This window comes from Capsicum annuum, chromosome 5 (genome assembly GCF_002878395.1).
Source record: "Capsicum annuum cultivar UCD-10X-F1 chromosome 5, UCD10Xv1.1, whole genome shotgun sequence".
NCBI classification, from domain to species: Eukaryota; Viridiplantae; Streptophyta; class Magnoliopsida; order Solanales; family Solanaceae; genus Capsicum; species Capsicum annuum.
This window is the reverse complement of record NC_061115.1, coordinates 136,160,146-136,167,020: the sequence shown is the minus strand read 5'-3', so window position 1 is coordinate 136,167,020 and position 6,875 is coordinate 136,160,146. Positions and strand designations below refer to the sequence as shown.

General features: G+C 31.7%; 1 long non-coding RNA gene across 2 annotated transcripts; it reads left to right on the top strand.

Moving 5' to 3' along the window:
- Window positions 1-1,728: 1,728 nt before the first annotated feature.
- LOC107870884 lies at window positions 1,729-5,795 on the top strand. Of its 2 annotated transcripts, none has more exons than XR_001674482.2 (3): window positions 1,729-1,860; window positions 3,352-3,497; window positions 5,498-5,795. It is a non-coding gene; the product is annotated as an uncharacterized LOC107870884 (long non-coding RNA). The 2 variants fall into 2 exon arrangements; XR_001674483.2 differs by having other exon boundaries at window positions 1,745-1,860; window positions 3,359-3,497.
- Window positions 5,796-6,875: the final 1,080 nt, after the last annotated feature.

The following is a 6,875-nucleotide window of genomic DNA, read 5'->3' as shown; positions in this document are numbered from 1 at the left end:
CTTTAGACAAATTTTTTAACAACCAGACATAAGATAAATATATGAATGGACAACCAGATGGACAACCCACTACCAATTCAAACAGAACTGTTCCAGAAATAAATAATACAGACAATAATTCTTCAAGATCAGACGAAGATGATAGTATTGCAAGTCATCTTGCATATTTCCAAGATGCTCAGGATCCATATGAAGACGGTGAATCAGGAATGAGCTTCGACTCAATTGCCCTGCACAACTTGGATACATAGTAAAGACAACATACAATTTGTATTATTAGATAGTATAGTCAGGTGGGGATGCCCACTTTATGTCTTGTAATAGTTAAATCAGTGTCAGAGTGCTTCTTTTATCACTACTTTTCAAAAGAAAGAAAAACTGTTGAAGCACGCGTCAAAATAAGTCTGGAAGAAAAATTAATAATGCATGTGACGATGGGGCCCAATGAGTACCCGGCTTGCATTATTAAGATTCTTTCTTATCTCTTATCTTCTAGTGTCGGACACATATGTCTGGGCCACGTAGTAATCTTTAGAACCACTGCTTTATCTAGTTTTTGCCTATAAAAGGCGTACATTTTGTAGAAAGAAGACAGAGTGAAATCAACCAATCTCAAAACATACCAGAAATATGTAAACCCTTCCTCCCAAAAAACCTATCCAAGTCAGTCCTTTTTGTATAAACTTTTGTATCAGTGTGTTTAAATAAAAGCTCCAAGTTTTCTATTCGATCTTAAGGGGGTTCCCGAAAGAGAAACCTCTCTCCTAGTTATTTCATGTAAGTTCTTATTTACATATTTTTTCCCACCAAAAATATTCATATTTATGTTCTTATGTCCATGTTTAAAGTTATTTAACATATTTTTTGTACATCATGTAAATTAAATTTTCTGTAAAATTCTTACCCTTAGTATATGGTTGGCCTCTTAATTTCTTAATAACAATGATGGATTAACCTGTAAATTCCTAGGAATTCTGGCCTTGATAGTCCGACAGGTCTGCAAAATAGACAAAGGACGAATGTTAGCTGCCAGACTAAACTTTTCGGGGTGTGGTTAAAGAAGGAAGATGTTAAGAACATAGATTAAGAGGAAGAGATGAACAGGGTAAAATAAAAATTAAAAAAAAACTCTGGATAAAATATAAACTATAAGAATGATAAACATGAAGAAACGGTAGGAAAGAGGAAGTACTGAGTAGGTTTTACAAAACTGATATACTAAAAAGTCATTATTTATTGAAGAAAATTATTGAAATATATCTTTGTGTTATTGAAATATATCTTTGTTTATATTATTGAAATATATTTCTGTGTTATTGAAATATATCTTTGTTTATATATATAAAAGTGGGTAGGTGGGATGATCAGGGATATTTTTATCATTTTAAAAAAGAAAAATACATTGTTTATTTATTTTGTAAACTTTAAAGTTTGTGTATTAATTTTTAATGGAAAAAAATAAAATCTCTTTTGTAAATGTCAATTCTATTTTAAAATTATATAATATCTCACGTGAACCCTACAATTTTCTTCACAATTTTCTATAAATATTTTTTTGTAGGTTCTAAAACATAATACTCATTTCTATTCTTTTTATAAGTGATACAATTTTATTTTATTTTATTTTTTTATATCTACTATACTATATAGAAAAGGCAACGATCAAGGATGAAGAAGTAATTTCACACTAATGAGCAAGGGCAAAGAAATAATTTCACACTAATAAAAGTTCTTCCTTCCCACTGCTTAATAATATTCGGCAAACATTTTCTACTGAGAAAACTATGAGTAGCAAAGCCTTCAAACAGCAAAGTTATTGTGAACAATCATCGATTAAATTTGTAGTATTACCCTTTTCAGGTTTTCCTCGTCATTCTTTTTTTATCAACTTATGAGTTGAAATTTTGAATAAAATTGCCAAGGCTTTATTATTTGATTGTTTTCATTTTTATTTGTTTTTCAAGATTTTTGGTAATTTTAGAAACCTTTTGAAATATGGTATCTAGGTTAATTTTAGTTTTTTCATTTGGTTAATAATTATGTTGTATTGCAAATCTTGAAGTTGACTGAATTTGAATCATTTTTTATGAGTTTGAAATAATTTTGCTGTAATAAGTGTTTGGCTAACAGCCTGTTTGGATGGTAGTTTGCCATGATTTCATACGGTACGGTACGGTACGGTACGGTACGGTACGGTACCATGTTTGGATAGACTGTATCGTTCACTGCGGTTTAATAATAGATTTTTTGTTTGGTTTGATGGTATGGTACGGTATGGTAACAAGTAAATTTTTTAAAATGCCTCTAATTGTAATACATTTGACAACTCTTTTATCCATATTAGCACTAGCGTAACCAGTTGTCCTTTCTTTCTTGATGCTTCTCATAGCTACCCGATCCTTTTAAGACACCAAATTCACAAGGGTATTTGCTAAACAAAGGTTTGACGAACGCAAACTAATGCAATCGGAAATACTTCCCAACCAATAAAACAATTGGTATACATGTATGTATTTTAGAGTTCAAAAACCACTTCCCATGTATATGCTTTTTGTGCATTCACTCTGTTTCCCTCCATTTCAATTTTCAAATTTTTTTTTATCGAATTGAGTTTTTATTAGAATTAAAAACTATTACTACTAAATAACTGTGATCATTTTTCTTACTCTTTGAATTTTTATATTGCTAATAGGAAGTCTTGCAATCTTCGATCTTGTTAACAAATGCGTAGTCTTAGCATGTATTTTGTTGATAAGGATAAAATAGGATTAAAGAAAATTATATAAAGGTATAGTTGGAAAAGAAAAATAAAAACCATGGCACACCACCAATTTGGTGGTTCAATAAATTACTTCACTCCATGGTTATCAAACCATGGAATAGTAACATATCATACCACCATTTTTAGAAAACCATGGAAACAAACATGGTTCCCATGGTAACCATGCCATACCATGGGAAACCACCATCCAAGCAGGCTTTAGAACTTGCAATAATAGTGATTTAGGTTGGAGGATTGCAAATTTGGAGTTGACTGAATTTATTGCTTTTTATTTTATAACCGTGGTATTCGGGTAAGCTTGCACGCACCTCAACTAATAAAATGGGATATTAGGTATCTCTGTTCCATTAAGGACGGGATAGATGTTAAGAAATATGGTGTATTGTAAATCTTGCAGCTGGATGAATTTGGATTCATTTTTGAAGAGTTTCAAATTAATTTGCTTAATTAGAATTAAAAGATTAGTGGTTAACTAACTAAACATAGCAATTGATGTGCATTTACCAATGTGTTCTCCTTGGTTGTTTGATTAAAACTTTCGCACCAGATTATCATTTGATCTATTATAGTGGTCAGGACATTAGATCAGAGTGTGGGAGAGTTTACCATGGCCTACTTGGAGAAATCAAAGAGTGAGCTACCTTGGACCTCCGATCCCAACACAGAAATTTTTTCCTTCCACGAATGCATCAAGCATTGGGCAATCTTATATCAGGTACTTTCCTTTCAGTTCTCTTCCTTGATAGTTACATTTTTCTAACATGAGTAAAAGAGCATCTCAAAAGTTATATGACTGTAATCAACACCAGGTAGGAACGTGATTCACAATTTCAGTGCATACAACAACGACAACATGTTGGCTATGGGAAAGAATAATCTGAAAAATAGTTACATGTGCATTGTGTATTATAGTTTATTGCAGAGTTAATAGGAGCCTGTAGTTAGTAAAAACTGTCATTACTTATTACCTTATTGTTGTCCTTAAAAAGACCTCCTTCCCTAGCTTGAAATATTTCGATGTCACGTGAAAAAAATTGAGAATAAGAAAGAATATTATAACAACCAATACAATTTTGGGTCGTGCTCAGTATAGGCAACCTTTTCTAATAACTTAGAAACAAGGGTGCATATCCAAACTATATCGATCAAACTACAAAGTACACATAAATTGTATTATTATATTGTCATATGTCCAATGCTATTAGCCAGAAGAAACAGCTAATCATCAAGTATTCTCCATGATACTCTGGATAAGACCTCCAGTAGAAATGTAAGAAGAGCCACATTCCATGGTTGTTGCTCTGCTCTTCTCCTTCATCTCTTTCACTTTTATTCAGATTTTACTCTCCGGGTCCATAAGTTCCCTTATTGCTTTCTCAACCTTCCTTAGCTTTCATTATAAATTCTTGGCCCATCGTCACTTACGGATCCTTTCTGTAATCCATTTTAATCTTGACTGCCATTGCCAATTCCTTAACCAATTGAAATGCATATGCTTGCTGCTCTAAGTACATTGGCCAAGTAACCATCGGCACTTCAAAATAAATGCTTTTCAAACTCTAATTCCACCCACAATGTGGCACAAAAACCCCCACTGCTTTGTGCAATAAAATTGCCAACTAAATTTCTTCTTCCCACGAATGCATCGAGTATTGGGCAATCTTGTATCTGACAGGTACTTTCCTTTCAATTCTCTTCCTTGATAGTTGCATTTTTTCTAACATGAGCAAAAGAGCATCTCTAAAGTTGTATGACTGTAATCAACACCAGGTAGAAACGTGTTTCACAATTTCAGTGGATACAACAACGACAACATGTTGGCTATATGGGAAAGAAAATTCAAAAAAATAATTACATGTGCATTGTGTGTTATAGTTTATTGCAGAGTTAATAGGAGCCTGTAGTTAATAAAATTTGTCAGTACTTATTACCTTATTGTTGTCCTTAAAAAGACCTCTTTCCCCCGAATCATGGGCATAATAGGAGCTTTAGTATTGCCCTAGATAAGTACGAGGATGAATATTATTCTAAAAATACTTATATGTAATTTGGGTATCACTGTGTGAAGGAAAAGATGGTTAATTTGTCTTCTCAACCTGCTGTGAGTATTTGTTGATTGCTAGATTGGGACTCTTTTATCACTTTGTCTAAATATATTGTTGACTTGTTAATAATATGTTGTATCTGTATTTTGGAATTTTTTAGTCAGTTGGATGTGTCTATAAGCATTGAAGTTGGAGATTTAGTATTAGTGTCCTTAATAGGATCTCAAAAATGTTTCTTTCCTCCTCTTTTGAATTTCTCCGACCCAGATTTCATTACTTAGTGTATCTTTTATTTGTACAAAACTACATTGTATTTGGTTGACTGTTCAATGGATGTTTTGCCACATCTTAACATGAGGCATGTAATTGGGTAATGACGTCTTTGTCAAGAAATTCTTAGAAAACAAACGTCTGTCTTGTGTGATCTCTTCCTCTGTATATAGTAGAAATTTGCAAGTTTTTTATAGGAGATGGCTAGATGTGTGAACATTATGATTTTCTGCTTTTTTCTTTAGTGCTTATGGACAGTTATACTCGTATCATACAGATATCACAAACTAATATTCGGGCTTGATAATTTGGGTTCCGTTACAGTTGATAGCCTAAATTGTACAAACTTTGCTTTTATGATGTCTAATTTCCTTACTGTTGGTGATTGTCCATAAAGCAGTGTTAAATCAACAGATGAGAATCCAGGGGGGTATACTGCAGAAGTTACAGGTCTTTCTCCTAATGCTACTGAGAAGGATGTTCAGGAGTTCTTTGATTTCTGTGGGGCAATTGAACATGTTGAGATTGCCAGGTGGGTTTGGGTTTCTTGTGTTTCAATTCCTCCCAATTTCCTTAAAGTTCAAACCCACCCCTCAATTTTGGTGTACATACAATATAAATGGTTATCTTTTGCAATGTAGTTAGGTAATATGAGCGATAAACAAGTTTGGCTATTATCCTGTTTCTTTTTTTGATCTTGAAAGCTTCAGATTTCTTCTAAATTGTTGTTGTAGAGCAAGTATGCCATATTTGGGTTGGAAAATGACAAGGCATTTGGGATAAGGATTTATGATATGTCGCTGATAGTGATATTGTTGTATATTAATCTTTTATGCAACTAAATTATTAAGATTCACAGCAAAATTACATGTTGGATCCGTGCAAAGCATGAGCATACTCATCTAGTATTATATAGGAAGGTGAATCCTTGGACGACCTAGGGCATTTCTATTCATTAACAAAAAATTTAACTTAAAAGTAGTTATACATAATGCAGAACATCCCAAAATTTAACTTAAAAGTAGTTATACATAATGCAGAACATCCCAAAAACCCATGCAAGTTGCCCATCTATATATTAAAAAAAGGTGGCCCATTTGACCCATGATTGGTAAAAGTCATCTAACTTATTTCTTTTTTAAAATAATTTATACACAGAATGTTATATATATATTGGCTATGTTATATATATTGGCTATGTTGTGTATATTAATAGGGAAAAGAGTAAAGTAATTAAAAAAAAATAGAAGAAAGCGTAATTACTTTCAAAAGTGTTGATATTTATGTTATTTATAAATTATTAAAATGAGGAGATCCAAACTATTCGATGTACTTGCTATTTTTTCTTGTTTATTTGTACTGTATAGTATATTGAAAACAATTAATTTAATTTAAATATTTGTTATATTTGAGAAAAACTCATTAACATTTTTTCACCCTTACTTTTTATTTAATAAATATAAACAAATTAATATGATAAAAAAATAAATAGAGTAATTGACAACAATATCATCATATTCTATAGCTCCACAAGTGGGTTTTGAAAACAGAAAAATATATGTAGAACTTATCTATACCTTGTTAAATAGAGTAAATATTTTCAAAAGACCCTCTACTTAAAGAAAATAAAGGCGCAATATTTATTCATTTCTCTGAGTCTTACGAGAAAAAAACATGTGACTCAAGAAAATTTTTGAAAAAAAAAAAAAATCTACGCCTTTATTAAGATAAGTATTCACAAATTTTAAATTGTAACTCTTCATATAAGGAAACAGAAT